The sequence below is a fragment of the Solanum dulcamara genome, chromosome 1 (assembly GCF_947179165.1).
Source record: "Solanum dulcamara chromosome 1, daSolDulc1.2, whole genome shotgun sequence".
Taxonomy (NCBI): domain Eukaryota; kingdom Viridiplantae; phylum Streptophyta; class Magnoliopsida; order Solanales; family Solanaceae; genus Solanum; species Solanum dulcamara.
The window spans coordinates 36,199,503-36,215,031 of NC_077237.1; the positions used below are offsets into that span (position 1 = coordinate 36,199,503).

The 15,529-nt window shown below is 35.2% G+C and overlaps 1 long non-coding RNA gene across 7 annotated transcripts; it reads right to left on the bottom strand.

Annotated features, from left to right (window-relative positions):
• Positions 1-672: 672 nt before the first annotated feature.
• LOC129887783 (uncharacterized) lies at positions 673-6,190 on the bottom strand. Of its 7 annotated transcripts, XR_008766498.1 has the most exons (5): positions 5,799-6,187; positions 5,582-5,651; positions 5,423-5,501; positions 5,070-5,311; positions 699-968 (listed from the first exon to the last, which is right to left on the bottom strand). It is a non-coding gene; the product is annotated as an uncharacterized LOC129887783 (long non-coding RNA). The 7 variants fall into 7 exon arrangements; XR_008766493.1 differs by having other exon boundaries at positions 5,070-5,501; positions 5,799-6,190; XR_008766489.1 differs by having other exon boundaries at positions 5,070-5,334; positions 5,423-5,651; positions 5,799-6,190.
• Positions 6,191-15,529: the final 9,339 nt, after the last annotated feature.

The following is a 15,529-nucleotide window of genomic DNA, read 5'->3' on the forward strand; positions in this document are numbered from 1 at the left end:
CATTCTAGACGTTAAAAACATTAGATTACAATAGTAAATTTGTTCAATATTAGTTCTTCTACTGAAAGAATATTACATCCGCTAATTGTTTGTACGCTTTCAACTTGTAATCCAATTATTATATGATTGTAAAGATGTATAAAAAGTAAACCAAAATCTTACAAGATAATATCAGTATTCATATAAAATTTCATAAATTACAAAGAACTAAATCATCACATTACCAAAGACATATCTATCAAATTTATGATGTTTATTCAACACCTAATTAACAAAATATAAAAATTATGTATCAATGGAAACATCTTTAAATAACTCCTAATAAAATATAAAATAGGTTTCTCAAGTCTTCAACTTGTTCTTCGATATTTTAATTGTTGATAATTAGGCCGGCGGTCTTCAATATTTTGAAGACATTGATCAGAGTAACGGTACTTATGTTCTACAAAAGGACTTAATGGAATATTCTAAAAAGGGAATTAATGATTTACTTACCAAAAAAATTATTAGGCCGTCCAAATCACCTTGGAGCTGCTTAGCTTTTCATGTTAATAATAACGCCGAAAAGGAACGAGGTGTCCCAAGACTAGTCATCAATTATAAACCTCTTAATAAAGTATTAAAATGGATTAGGTACCCCATACCTAAGAAACGTGATCTCCTTAAAAGAACTTATAAAGCTAACATTTATAGCAAGCTTGATATGAAATTAGGATTTTGACAGATACAAATTGCCAAAAAAGATAAATATAAAACAGCCTTCAACATCCCCTTTGGACAATATGAATGGAACGTAATGCCCTTCGGACTAAAAAATGCTCCATTCGTATTTCAAAATATCATGAATAATATTTTTAATCAATATGGTCATATCTCTATAGTCTATATAGATGATGTGTTAATATATTCTGAAGACATTGATTTGTACTTTTTTCGTGGATAGGTTCTTAAGACTCCAAATTCTTGATCTGTAAAAAGAAAAAGCTCATGTTAGTTTAAAAATTAATTAATAAGAAAGCAAATACAACATCTATGAACTGTCCAATTAAATCTATTCGACAAGAGAACTTAATTTAATTGAATGGAACTGCCCAAAGAAAGATTTTTATCTTCTTACCTTAACAATAATAGGGATATGAAAATTGTGACAATCATAACTATGTTTGATACCATAGATTCACACCATGCGCTGAAGTTCACAAGTTTACTTAAAAATGAACTTGTAACAATTATGTTACTTTGGAATCATTGTAGCTAATAAGATGAATACTCAAGATTTTGAACATGACATGAAAGAAAGTAAAGATATGAGAATATATCAGTTGTGTCGCAAGAGGTTAAAGATCCCACAATGTTCATGAAATTAATGACTACCATTTCTTATTCCCATAAAAATGATAGCCTTTCATTAAAACAAAGAATAGACCAACAACAATAGATTCCTGAGGCAAAATAAATGCATTTCCGTATTAAAAAATTCTCACAATCCAATGATTTTTAGAAAATCGAAGGATATAGAAAAAGAGTAGAGACATACAGCTAGAGCCACGAGAGCATAAATTAGTTTAGTTTTTGTGAGTTCTCTAGGGTATGGATTATTGAACAATAATTCATGAACTGAACTTGGATTCAAACCCCCTTTGAAGTATTTTATAATTTTGACTTCATGTTGATCAGTATTTACCAAATAAACCATCACTATGGATACTATCAAAGATAAAAATGGAGCAATAGCTGATAGCCAGAATAATTATTTATTCCTTATATCGGCAACATTTCAGGAGGCCAAGAGATTAATGAATGAAATAGGAAAAGTTATCGAATGGTTTAATGAAAAACGAGTACACCTTATTACTTGATATAAATTTAGTTACTAAGATGAAAATGAGGAATAAACATTCAAGTATTAACTTCAGAGCAGACAACTGAAATAACTCCAACAGAAATTAGTAAGCAGAGAATATAATGAAATAGTGAAAAAAACAAACAAACAAATCAGAAACTTACTGTCTCACTATGAAATGATCTGATAATAGGTTTTAGTAGGCACTGTCTTTTACTCCTTCCTAGAAGATGGATGCACTTGTAGTAAAGAGGTAAGTTGCTTGCATTCTATCAACCACTATTTGGTTCATATAAAAGTACAACTCTTCAACCAAGCAACATAAATTCTTTAGTTACATATATTTCATTGGCATGTATCTTGCATACTAAGATATATAGTAAAAAAGGATGAATTTTTTCGTTACAACAATACAAAACTCTCACCTGCCTAAAATAAATTGATTTTCTATTTATGTCTGTGATAATCTAAAACCAACTCTCTGCCCCTCTCTGGAGAAGACAACATTCTCATACTATACGAACTATTAATGTTGCATAGATGAATCTTGTAGAAACAACTTTGAAATCAAGGCATATCACAACAAATAGAGGCTCAATTCCTAAAGAACTGAGATGAAAGAGCATTTATTCAAATTCATGAGAAATATGTAAAATGTAGATATAAATAAAAGAGAATCTTAGATCCGGTGATGTGGTGCATCCTAATCAACCAAATTTTTAGGCAAATTCCAATAACAAAAAAAAAGTCCATCAAAGCATAAAACACCATTTCAGCAACCCAGTAGTTAAAACACCTCTTTCCCATCTTCGTCTCTCTTTCTAATGTTACCAGTTTACATCCAGAGTCACTTTCCCTCTTTCTTCCACCACTGCACTAAACATACTAATGAAAGAAAGGGTCCCATTTTAGAATTCACACAGCAAATTTAGGGCTTCACTTATTCCCCTGTTTTCTACCTCACTTTTGAATGTGAAGACTGTTTTGTATAAAGAGAATTTCCGCAAAAACACTTTCGTACTTTATTAGAAATAACTTTTCTACTCTCGAGGAATTTCCAGGGGCATTGGGTGGATTTTAACATAGCTTTGTTGTCACAGGTAATATTGAAATTTGGTACGTCTAAGAAGATATTCTAAGAAAATGATCTCAGATGGTGCATTTATCTAAAGATTCAAACTTATGAATATCTCTAAGCTTTGACTTCCCTTTTACATGTTTGTCATATGAATTGAGATTCTCAGTAAGTGTTGTCCTAGTTGTGTACTTGATTGAGTTCCTCATGATATTGCAACAATCAACAATGAAAATGAAATGTCCCATAAATCTGATAAAAATCCTTTTCATTCAAGTTTATTCCATTCAAGGTTCCATGGCTTGTACCTTTCAGGATTTGGGGAAATAAGCTAATTGTTGTTTAGTACGTGATTTTATTTTATTTTCTTTTAATCATTATTATAGTAACGTTTAGTGTTTTTTGGAACTAAGATTAGATTATTTTATTCTTTTTTAGTGTCTATAGTAGATGTGGAACTTATGAAGTGAAGTTCGAGTAGTCACCAGATGGTGGTTCAATCTGACGTTTAGTGTTTTATTTGAAACTAATATTAGATTATTTTGTTCTTTTTTAATGTCTATAGCAGATGGGAAACTTATGAAGTGAAGTTTGAGCAGTCACTAGATGGTGGTTCCATCTCTAAAGTGACGGCTGACAAGTACATACTACACGACGGGTGCTTAAAAGCTCAAGGAAGATGAAATAAAGCAGGAGTGCTAGCTAACCTTTAATTTGTTGTGTTCAAAATTTGTTATGTTTGTTGGCTTGGAAGTGGCTGGGCGTGGTTTGTCTTCATCAAAGACTAAGATCTACATGAATTCTGTTATTTTGTGTAATCTTTGCTTTTGAAGTAGTTTAAAGCTTAAGATAATCCTCGAGTTCCAATAAAAGGTCACTCCTCATCCTGATCTTATTAAAGAAGGAAGTAAAAGAATAAAGGTTTTTATGTATTTTCGTTGTGGAGAGTGAGGGCAAGGGGACATTGAAATTCATCTTACTTAAAAGTTTTGAATATTTTACTCCAAATCTTCCTTTCAAGCAAAGTACCAACAGATGCATAAGATGGATTGTCAATACTTATCTTGCCTTAATTATGCTATTATAACTAGCTGCTCTGTACTTTTATCAATGAATGAACATCCTATTTTTTTATTTCCCCTTTTCTGTCTCTTGTTCCATAATGTTTTAACTCTAAAATGTGCACCTTAGACTGTCTTAGAGCATATTTGGATTGTCTTAAAAGTTGGCCAAACCAACATTAAATTATTTTATAACTTTTGTTAGTGTTTGACAAATCAAAAAGTGTTTAAAATAATTTTAAATTTACAAAAAAGGTTAAAAATTAAAAGTAGGCCCCCCAACTTTTTTCTTTTTGACTTAAAAGTCTTTTTTGACTTAAAAGTCATTTTTGGCTTAAAAGTCATTTTTTAAGTCAATTCAAATGGGCTATTAATATTCTGAACTTGCCTCTGCACTCACAAATAATTCTTTCTTAAGGCTCAAAGTTTGGACAAGAGATTGCCAATAAGAACTTTGTTTGTAGTGATTGTTCTAGAAAATGTAGGAACTAGCATTGGTTAGGTTGACAATCAATAAGTTTTTTTAATCAATAAAAATTGACAGTTCATTAAGTTTTATAGGCAACTAAATTCACCTTTTATTGTTCAGAAATGGTAATTAATTTATGTAGGGCATAAGCATAACATACTATATGTGGTTGTACAATTGTAGAATTAATAAATAACTTGAGACTATCCATTTTTTGAGTTGAGGACTAACATGTCTTATAGCTTCTGTTAATCTAAAAGGATATTTCTCAAAAATTGCTACCAAAAGTTCTGTCACAAGCTATCAACGGGACTGAATTTGTCAAAGATAGTGAAAGTGCTTTAAGGCCTTTATTTTTATTACTGTATTAACAATAATATACCGTATGAAGCGCGATAAGTTCTCTAGTCATATAATAAATTAGCAATCTGTACAACTTAATTTTCTAATCTTTTTGAAGTACTTCATTGACATGAACATGATTTTATACATATTTCTTAATCCATCTTTCAATCAAGTCAAAAGGAAATTCATATAAAAAACAAGAAAGAAATTTTTTTTGTATCTTTTCTAGAAAAATGCTACAAAAGATAAATGCTCACAAATAAGAAATATAATTACCTTAGAAGAATGCATCCAGCTTGATGTAGGCCCCACATAGAGTGGCACACTTCTCGATACTAGGTTATTTGGAGGTTGAGCTTAGCAGGTTGGGCCAATGAGGACCCTTTTTGCTGTCGCTGATAACTCCATTATCAACTGTGGATTCTGAATCTATAAAATGCAACAAAACAAAAACGCTGATAACAAAATGGACACCCTCCTTCAAGATTTTTGATGACCTTCTTGTTGAGCAGATTAAGCTGGGGAACCAACCGAACAATGCCTTTGATAAGAAAATTTGAAATTATATATGTGATGAATTTAATAAAGGGACAAATCTTTATTTAAATAACAACCAGCTAAAAGAGCACCTTGATGTGTTGTGCACTCGTTACTATAGATTCTGATCAAAATGATGCTTTGGACGATTCTTGCTACATTTCTTTTGACCTATGGGAAGACGTTGAGGCTCAGTTGAAGCTTGAATCAAGCAAAGCAAAGGAATGTCTTATCTATGAGAAGTTGTGTACTTAATATTTGTTGACTCAGGTGTTGAAGGGAAGTATGCGCAATCAAGTCCGTATGAAGGGCTGGACAAATCTGCTGGCATAGATATCACATTTTAAGAAAGTGGCAACTTGAAGTGAACAAACTTTAAATTCTACAAGATCGTTTGCGAATAATTTTCTAGGGAAGAAAAACTAGACATCAAAAGAAGATCAATAAATAAAAAGATAAATTAATTACCTGGAAGCAAGGAATTTAAATTCACCAGAGCTATTGTGTCACCACAGTCACACCGAAGATTAAAAGCCCTATCTGTTGAGCCAACTGATGGAGAGAGGTCTTTTACATAATGCTGAGAGGTTCATATAGTCTCATCCACACATACGCTAAATGAGTTAGAAGTTTAGTCATTCGAAATCTTATCAGAAAAACGTATTTCAGCTGGTACCAACATCTCTTCACTAAATTGATAAATTATATGGATCATACTTGACGATATCTCATCCTATTTAGATATATTCAACATTATTTCTACAACAGAATCTGTATTGAAAAAATAGATTTATAACAATCAAATGATAGTGGATCACATATAAAGAAGTTTTCAGCATCTAATTGAAAAAAGAACCCAAAACCACATATAATTCTGAAGCCAAAAATCTTTAGCAAAACATATATCAACACTCTATTCTATCAAGCCAAATTAGTTTTAGTACAGACTTCCTAGATATCTCAAATGAATTAAAATGGGAAAAACAATTAGCATAGATTCTTAGGTTATTCAACAAAAGACCATTCGCATCACCTTCATCAAACGGAGTTGATGTATGATGATAAAGAGGATTTACTGCTAGACAAATTAACATTTATAAAGAGATAAATGATAAATTCAGATAAAGAAAAAATTATCAAAGATACGAAGTATGTATACCAATAAATTTATTCACATTTAGAGAGTCTAATGATGACTCAATAAATGCAATACAGATGATGATTTGGGGAATGTATATTGAAATTGACCATGCCCCAATTTTTTTTCTTAATCTTATATTAAGACAATTTAGAATTTCTTCTACCCACATTAATATAATTGAAGATAATTTAGAATTTCTTCAATACACATTTGTAACATCCCTCAAAAGGCTCATAAGTGCCTTAAGAATGCCTTGAAAATAGGTCACTCATGTAACGCGTTATTCTTAATCTTTTTGAGAAATCCGAGTTCGGAATATCGATTAGGGGGTCAAAACCTGCGGAAAAATGGTCTCGGTGGATTTTTAGGACCCATATATCGGAAGATGGATTTTTGAGAAAATCCATAAAATAGTAGGGTCCGCGACAGGTCCGCGTCACGGACCTAGTACAGTTTTTCGGTCGAGTTGATCGCGACAGGTCCGCATCACAGACTTGGGAGGGTTTTCTAGCCGAGTTGAGTTTTTTAAAAGGCATTTTAGGCCTTTTCCAAATTATTAGTTAATGAACCTAGACGTTTTAGGACCTAATTAAACTCTATAAATTAACCTAAACCTCTAATTCTATTCATTGTTCTACAATTCATCTATCAAATATTTCTCTCTCTACAAAAAGGCTCTCAAGGGTTTCCATTGAAGACTTCAAGTAAATTCACTCAAGTTCTTCCAAATTAATAGGAGTTCTCACTCAAGGTATGTGGGTATTGATTCATGAATCCTTTCATCCATGAAGCCCAATCAATTTTTCAAGGTTTTCTATCAAATTAAAGTATGGTATTTTATGGATTTTGTGATCTCTATTCCAATTGCATGAATTTTGATTTAAAGTATAATCATAAGTCTATTTTGATATAAATTGATGGTTATTGAATTAAATTGAAGAGTTTTTCCATGAATTCTCCTACTTTGATTTCTAGGATTTATGATATAAATTATGAGTATTTTCAATTATACTTCCAAATGATACTATATATATGAATTACGTATGGGCTGATATAAAGTTTATGATCATACATGTTTTCAAGTAAATTTCATGATTCTCAAGTCAATTGATCATGCATTCATGTCTTACCCAAATTTCAAGTACAAGCTATGGTCATGAATTTTCAAAGTACGAATTATGACTATGTATTTCCATTATGATCATGAATTATAAGTATGTTTCAAATTATGGTTCTTCATGCAAGTCATGAAGTAAGGCGACCTAAGGCCTAACTGTCACGACCCAACCCCATAGGCTGCGACTGGGGTCTGACTTGACCCCCCATATACATGTCTATTAGTTGTGCTCAAATCAAACTATAAATAAAATAATGTCATGCAATAGAACCCTATTGAGTGATAACATTTTTATAAACATGTAGCCTCTTTTATTTGTATCACATCATAAAAGGGCACGCAAGCCGACAAGGCTGCAATAACATAATAACACATACCATATATTATGTAGACCCAGCTGAACCAAACTGACATACATAACCCACATATTTATGTCTATAGACCTCTAAAAATATTAATGACAACATATGGCAGGACAGAGCCCCCGTCATACCCCTAAATAAACAAAAGCATCATATACATCCGTAGCCAGTACTAAAACTAAGCTCTGATACAAAGGAGCCTCTTCCAGCTGAGCTGAGCAGAATTCTAAGCTGACGGACTCCCAAAACATGTATCTGTACCTATGGGCATTAAACGATTCCCCTCGAAGAAAGGAGGTCAGTACACATATGTACTGAGTATGTAAAATATGACACATGACATAATACAACTGGTAGCATATCTGAAATAGAGAAGCAAGGGAAAAAATATCAAAGAAGAAATCTGTACCTGTACTCTGTGAATCATAAAATCATGCATGCTCAAATTATACAATATAGCCGGCCCTGTCAGGGGTCCGGTGAATCATATCTATAGGACCATCATAGTCCCAACGCCATCACCACCTTATTACAACACACCATTATATATATACGTACTCGGCCCTCTAGTGAGGGACTCGGTGAGTTTTTTATGTCATTGCATTATTATGTCCTCGTATAGTGTACTAGGCCCTTTAGTGAGGGACTCAATGGATAATGTAGTGAACTACGCATATTTACATACCCCGGCCCGAGACTCGATGATAGAAGGTTACAGTATGCACGAGTAGAGTAGTGAGTAACTATATGCAATTTTAAACATTATCACAGACCCAATAGTATAAGAGGATTAAGCTATCATTTGAGGACCCGAGTACTAGTGTAGTCATCTCGAGTGTCCTCTAAATGCCATTATGGGCTATATCAATTGTAATCTCGGGGACCCTAGACATGTATTAACGTAAGTCCAAATCGCTTATGGAACTAGAAACACTTGTTATCATATAGTCTTTAAGATTTAGAGTCTGTACATTTGGTACCTCTTTAACAAATACAAGTTTCCAGAGAAATAGTTCAACTATTATAGGAATTCAATATTCAGAAGTAAATAGGAGATGATTAATAATGGAATTACCCCGGAGTTCATATCATAATTAACTTACAACTAAGACATGCCAAAAGAAGACAGAGAATAAGCTCTATATAATCTGTGCTTTCCTTCAGGTGGTCATTAGATACATATTTCATAGCCGGCCTATCATGGGGATTGGTGAACAACCATGGAATCATAACCTCATTTTCATACCAAATACATCTCAGGGGAAAGGAAGGATAGTTTCCCATACACTACTCTTTAACCCGTAGAAGCCTTGAAAGGCAATACTCAATTCTTGCAGGGGTTTCAACATCAAGCTGTGGTTAGGGATTATGAGGCGTACTTGGAGTTCTGGGAATGGAATTATCTCCACATTTCACATACAATTCACTTAAGGCTAAGATATGCCGAAAGGAAAGAGAGTTAGCTTTACATACCTATGCCAAAAACATGCCAAGAGAAAGCTTCACATACCTCTTACGAGTTACTCTTTATCACGTTTGCCTCATTGTCCTTTGAACCTATTTAACATGGAAGCAATAAGAATATCAACAACCTTTGACTTTTCAGCATCTTAAGTTGCACCAGAGTATTCATAGAACTCATTTTCTCGCTCGTCTTCTCGACTAGTTCTTTAGTTAGTCAAGGCATTACCGAAAATCGGGCAGCACTTCTCCTATAACATACCCTATCCGAATTTCCAATTACATACCTAAGTAATACAGCCAACCAAAAATAATAACCTGCAGCTCATATACACACAAAACATGGCAACATTACACCACACAAGCTCCAAACAACTTGCTGAAAATTACGATACCAAAATAGGGTCTTTAATCTTTATTTCGTAAAACCTTTAACTATATGAAATGGGGGGTCGTGTGGCTGAAAACGGAAGCTCCCACACCAATTTTAGAATACTTTTAATCCCTGTAGCACACCACCACACACCTGCAGCCGCACACCACAAGCATAACACCTTGCTTCGACTACAATTTAACTATAGCGACTCCAATTCAGTTTGTTTCGAATCGTCAAGCATATTTATGGAATTTTCATATTTCCAGACACTTAAACAATGTGTAATATACTTAATAACAATATCATAAACTCCAAATTGAAATGAAAGACCTTACCTTACTCGAAATTGGTCAAAACTCGCCAAAACCTGCCTCGAAAACCTATTGATGTGCTGAAATGGAGTGGACTGTTTGGGTCACTTCTTCGCTGCCCCAAATTGTGATTTTAGGCTATTAAACATCGTTATGCAACCTTGGGATAACTTAAATAATTAATTCACAAAACAAAATCAGGCCTTACCTTTTCTTGGGACCAAACCCGTAGCCCTCCTTATTTTGCTCTTAAAGTTTTTCTTTCAACTTTCTCTTATTTTTTCAAGTGTAAGGCTAAAGAAATGATTCTGTAGGCATCATAAGATACATATATACATCTCCACATGATAAAGGAACACCATAGATAATTAATTCATGGAGAAAAATTGGAGACTTATTTTTTTTTCCAAACTAAACCGTGGCTGCTCTCTTTTCTCTCTACGTTTTTCCTCTCTTTTGTTTGCTGAAGTTTTGGATGAAGAACAAGTTATTAGTCACATAACATACATATATAGGGTGGCTTTGGAGGTGAAATGTGTCATCCCTATAGGGTGACACGTGTCCAGTCTCTATTGGGCCACGGATTCATGCCTTGCCTCCTAGGCTGCCACATGTTCTTGTGGGGACCACCCCCCAAGCAGGTGGGTCACCTACTTGAACCTAAGAAGGTGGGTCACCTGCTTCCATGTGTCACTTCCCTATGCTGCCACGTGTCATTCTCTCCTCTTTTGTGTGGGTTTGTAATCTCATCTTATTTTAAGAACCTATGTAATCCTTTCTACGTAAGCTTGGTATGTACTCAAGTAGCTTAGGTATGTAAGACTTTCAAGTTAGTAGATTATGTAGGTAAGTCGAGTCCTACGACTCATTACTTGTCCTCCAACTCTTTCTGACTTTTTATAACCCATTTCCAACCTTCCCTACCGTGGGGTATCATATTCTCCTTTCCTTAGAGTTGTGTGCTAGTGTAGTAGATTATCCGACTCACTTGATAACTTTAAGAAGCTTAAGAGACATTTCGAGCTCAAGAGTGTGGGGTGTAACATCCTTCCCCCCTTTAGAACATTCGTCCTCGAATGATAACTTACCTCGTAGGGTTTCATAAGGATTTCGGGGGATCTGTATAACCATCATCTCTCAATCCGTTTAGGGGTTTAGATTACCTTTGTATATAGGGAACAAGTACGGGTATCTTCTCCATTTATTTTTTGACTTCTCAGGTCATCCCCTTTCTGGTTTTTATTTTGCCATAATACCTTGATGGAAGTCACGTCCTAATTTGCAATCTTCTAGTTTGCCAATCCAAGATGGCGATAGGGTATTCCTCGCAGGATTCCATTTCATGGGAATCATCTATGGGACATACTCTAGGTGGATCACCAGTACATTTATGAAGTATCCGTATTAAATATACTGGTGTATAGTTTTGTAATCAGGTGGTAAGTTCAACTTACAGGCAACTTTGTCCATCTTACAAGCAACTTGATAAGGTTTAATGTATTTTGGGCTAATTTTCCTTTTCTTGGTGAATCTTATTACTCCCTTTCTGGGTTATCCTATTACGAATACCTGATCACTAACTTGAACCTTGACTGTCGATGTCGATTATCTGCATATTACTTCTACCGAATCTAGGCTGCTAGTCAACAGCTTGCTCAATCATGTCGGGGCCTTTTAGTATTTGATCCAATAGGGGGATTTACACACTCTACCATATAACATCTTGTACGGGGCCATCTAGACACTGGAATGGTAGCCATTCTTGTAGGCAAGCTCAATAAGTGGTAGACGACCATCTCAGTTACTCTTGAAGCCAACCACACAGGCTCGCAATATATCTTCTAGCATTTTGAGTTAGCTGGCTACTGAATAATGTAGAAGTCCCCTCATATAATAGCTTTCATAGTTGTTCTGTGCTCTTTCGATTATTACCTGATATAATTCTGAAGGACTTTGGCATATAAGTCTGCCATCTCTTAGTAACCAATTCGTTTTGCTCCTTTTAGTTAAATCATTTCACAATTCCCTTATCTCAGCTTGTCCCAGCTTGTAATACCTTAGATATGTTATCTCGTGTCATCCTTTACCTTTATGAGAATGCGAGAAGGTTCTCAACTTAACCCGAGAGATATCTTAGCATCGTCTCGCTAGGTCTTATGTGTTACCTTGCCGTTTACTCCCTTATCCTATAATCGATGTTGGGGTAGATCTTTGGTCTAACCATGGCCATGTCTTGTCTTACTTTGACCGTAGTGCTAATTCTATCTCGGTAGTTTGGCATAACCTATCTTGGAATCTCTCAGTAGGGTATCCAAAATACCATAGCTGCATTGTCATTATTGAACCCCTATTCATTTTATCATGTACTTACTCACTTAGCCTGATGCTTATATATACATATCCGTAGGTTGCATAACCATTCAGACGCAACTTGTAGGAGGTAGACGTAGTCTTTTCATCTCTTGGTTCATTCTACTGTACACATCTCACTCACATTGGAACTTGCTTGTCCTATCTTGTTATACTTCTTTCCTTTCACCTTATTCACTCTTTACTCTTCTTATATCCTACCATAGGAGGCTTTCTGTTCCTTTTCCTTAGTTATTTATCTATCGCAACATCATTTGCGACCAACTCTATAGCCAATATTTTGGCTTTTGGTCTAGCATGATGTCACTCAATGTCTTATTAAAAACTGCTTAACACTACCTTACATAGCATTCTAACTTTTATCCAATTATTGGTGACTTCCAGACCTTCCTAACTTGGTTCAGCAAGGGATCATATTGAAGTTTAAGCGTCCATCTTAAATATGTTGCCACGTCAATTGCCTCTACCTTACCCTTGCAATTTTTCTCATTGACTTCCCCCCTTTAGAGGGTACTTACAGCTTTATCTTCTTATACCTTGCTCTATGTCTCTATGTCCAGTCTCAATTTTGCCCAATCTCCTTCCCCAATCTACTTGGTACTATGTCATGTCCCCATCTCTCTACAAATTTTATAACTTGATTATCTGCGTACGAAACCTCAACTAAATCACGAAGCAACAAGAGCCTTCCTATACCTAACGTGATATCTCATCTACTAATCGGTACTTAAATAATGTGACCCAGGAAATAATTCATCCAAGGCCACCTTATACTTATCTTTATGAAAGGTTAATACTCACCGGTAGTCATCTTAAATTTTAACTAGGCAGCACTTGTATTCCGACAATGACCGTCTAAGGTTCTCTCGGAGTAGTAACTTTATTCCAACCTATATCCTTTGTTTCTTGGGGTGAATGGAAGTTACGTTATTTATTCCTTAAGTCTGGCTTCTTTGTCTTTTAAAGGTTCCGTTATTTTTGGGGTGACGTTGTGTACACGCATCATTCCTTTATACCTTATGCCCCTTGCCCTTACTGTGTACCCAACACAAGTTTTTAACTTAGTCAACACATACCAAGTGCGCCTTACTAGCGGTCTTACTTTATCCCCGTCATACCTTTAAATTCATACCTACATATCCCCCTTTTAGTTCATACTCGTATTCAGTTCATGACATCTCTCTAGGATGCTTCTGTTAGGAGTTCTTTACCCAATTAGTCAGTGGAGAACTAATAAATTGTTATCATAGAGCACTTTCCAGCCATCATTAGAAGAAAACTAGAATCCCTTAAACATTACAGTACTCCTAAACACTTGACCTACATGGTCTCCCTCTGAGCTTATCCTCGAGTTATGAACAACTTATCTAATTTACAACTAGGAGTTGGGGGGCTGGTACTTTTCAAGAAAATTGAACTCAATTGCTGGACATTTTACCCTTCATCCTGAGTTTTTTTTCTTTCTACGGCACAAATACAGTTGGAGATGCCATAGTCTGAACTTTACTACTCAGATAAGCTTTTATTTCTCCGAGATAAAAATTCCTCAAGTAAAAAGGGTGCCCCCTATCGACGATATGGAGAGTACCTCCTACAGCTTTAGTTAAACATAATAGGGCTAGTCGGTATCAACTTTCAAGATATATTAAGAATCTATGTTTCTTTCCCTTTCCTTGTTCTGGGAAAATTTTGGCAGAGTTTCCTCTATACTCCTTACTGTCCCACAACCTGCACACAGAAAATACCAATAATGCCTCACAGGGCCAACATATATATATATATATATATATATTCATATCATATCACAACCGCATAGGGTTTTCAATATCATCTCATACCGCAGCCACACATGGCTTTCAATATCAATAATAAAATAGAAATAATGGACTTACCTCATATGTCCAACTTCGAACTGCATCTATTGCACTTCCCTGTCTACTTTTCCCTTCAGTTTTTGACTTTACATTTCAATCACATGTCAATACACAACACATCGATAATCAAGATTCTACTAGACACGGTCTGTAGAAAATCTAAGGATGAACTGCTTTGATACCACTTCTATCATGACCCAACCCCGTAGGCCGCGACTGGGGTTCGACCTGACCCCCCATATACATGTCTATCAGCTATGGTCAAATTGAACTATAAATAAAATAATGTCATGCAACAGAACCCTATTGGGTGATAATATTTTCATAAACCTATAGCCTCTTTCATTTGTATCACATCATGAAAGGGCACGCAAGCCAACAAGGCTGCCATAATATAATAACACATACCATATATCATGTAGACATAGTTGAACCAAACTAACATACATAACCCACATATACATGTGTGCAGACCTTTAAAAATATTAATGACAATATATGGCGGGACAGGGCCCCCGCCGTACCCCTGAATAAACAAAAGCAATCATATACATCCATGGCCAGTACTAAAACTAGGCTCCGATAAAAGGGAGCCTCTTCCAGCTGAGATGAGCGGCATCCTAAGCTGACGGACTCCCGAAACCTGTATATGTACCTGCGGGCATTAAACGCTGCCCTCTCCCCCCCTCTCGAAGAAAGGGGGTCAGTACGACATATGTACTGAGTATGTAAAACATGAAATAATACAACATGTAGCATATCGGAAATAGAGAAGCAGGGGATAAAATATCAAATCAGAAACCTGTACCTGTACTCTGTGAATCATAAAATCATGCATGCTCAAATTATACAATATAGCTAGCCCTGTCAGGGGTCTGGTGAATCATATCTGTAGGACCATCATAGGTCCGGCGCCATCACCACCTTATTACAACACATCATCATATATATACATACGTACCCGACCCTCTAGTGAGGGACTCAGTGAGTTTCTCATGTCATTGCATTATCATGTCCTCGTATTGTGTACCCGGCCTTTTAGTAAGGGACTCAGTGGATAATATAGTGAACTGCGCACGTTTACATACTCTGGCTTGGGACTCGATGATAAAAGGTTACAGTATGCACGAGTAGAGTAGTGAGTAACCATATGCAATTTTAAACATTATCTAAGAGGATTAAGCTAT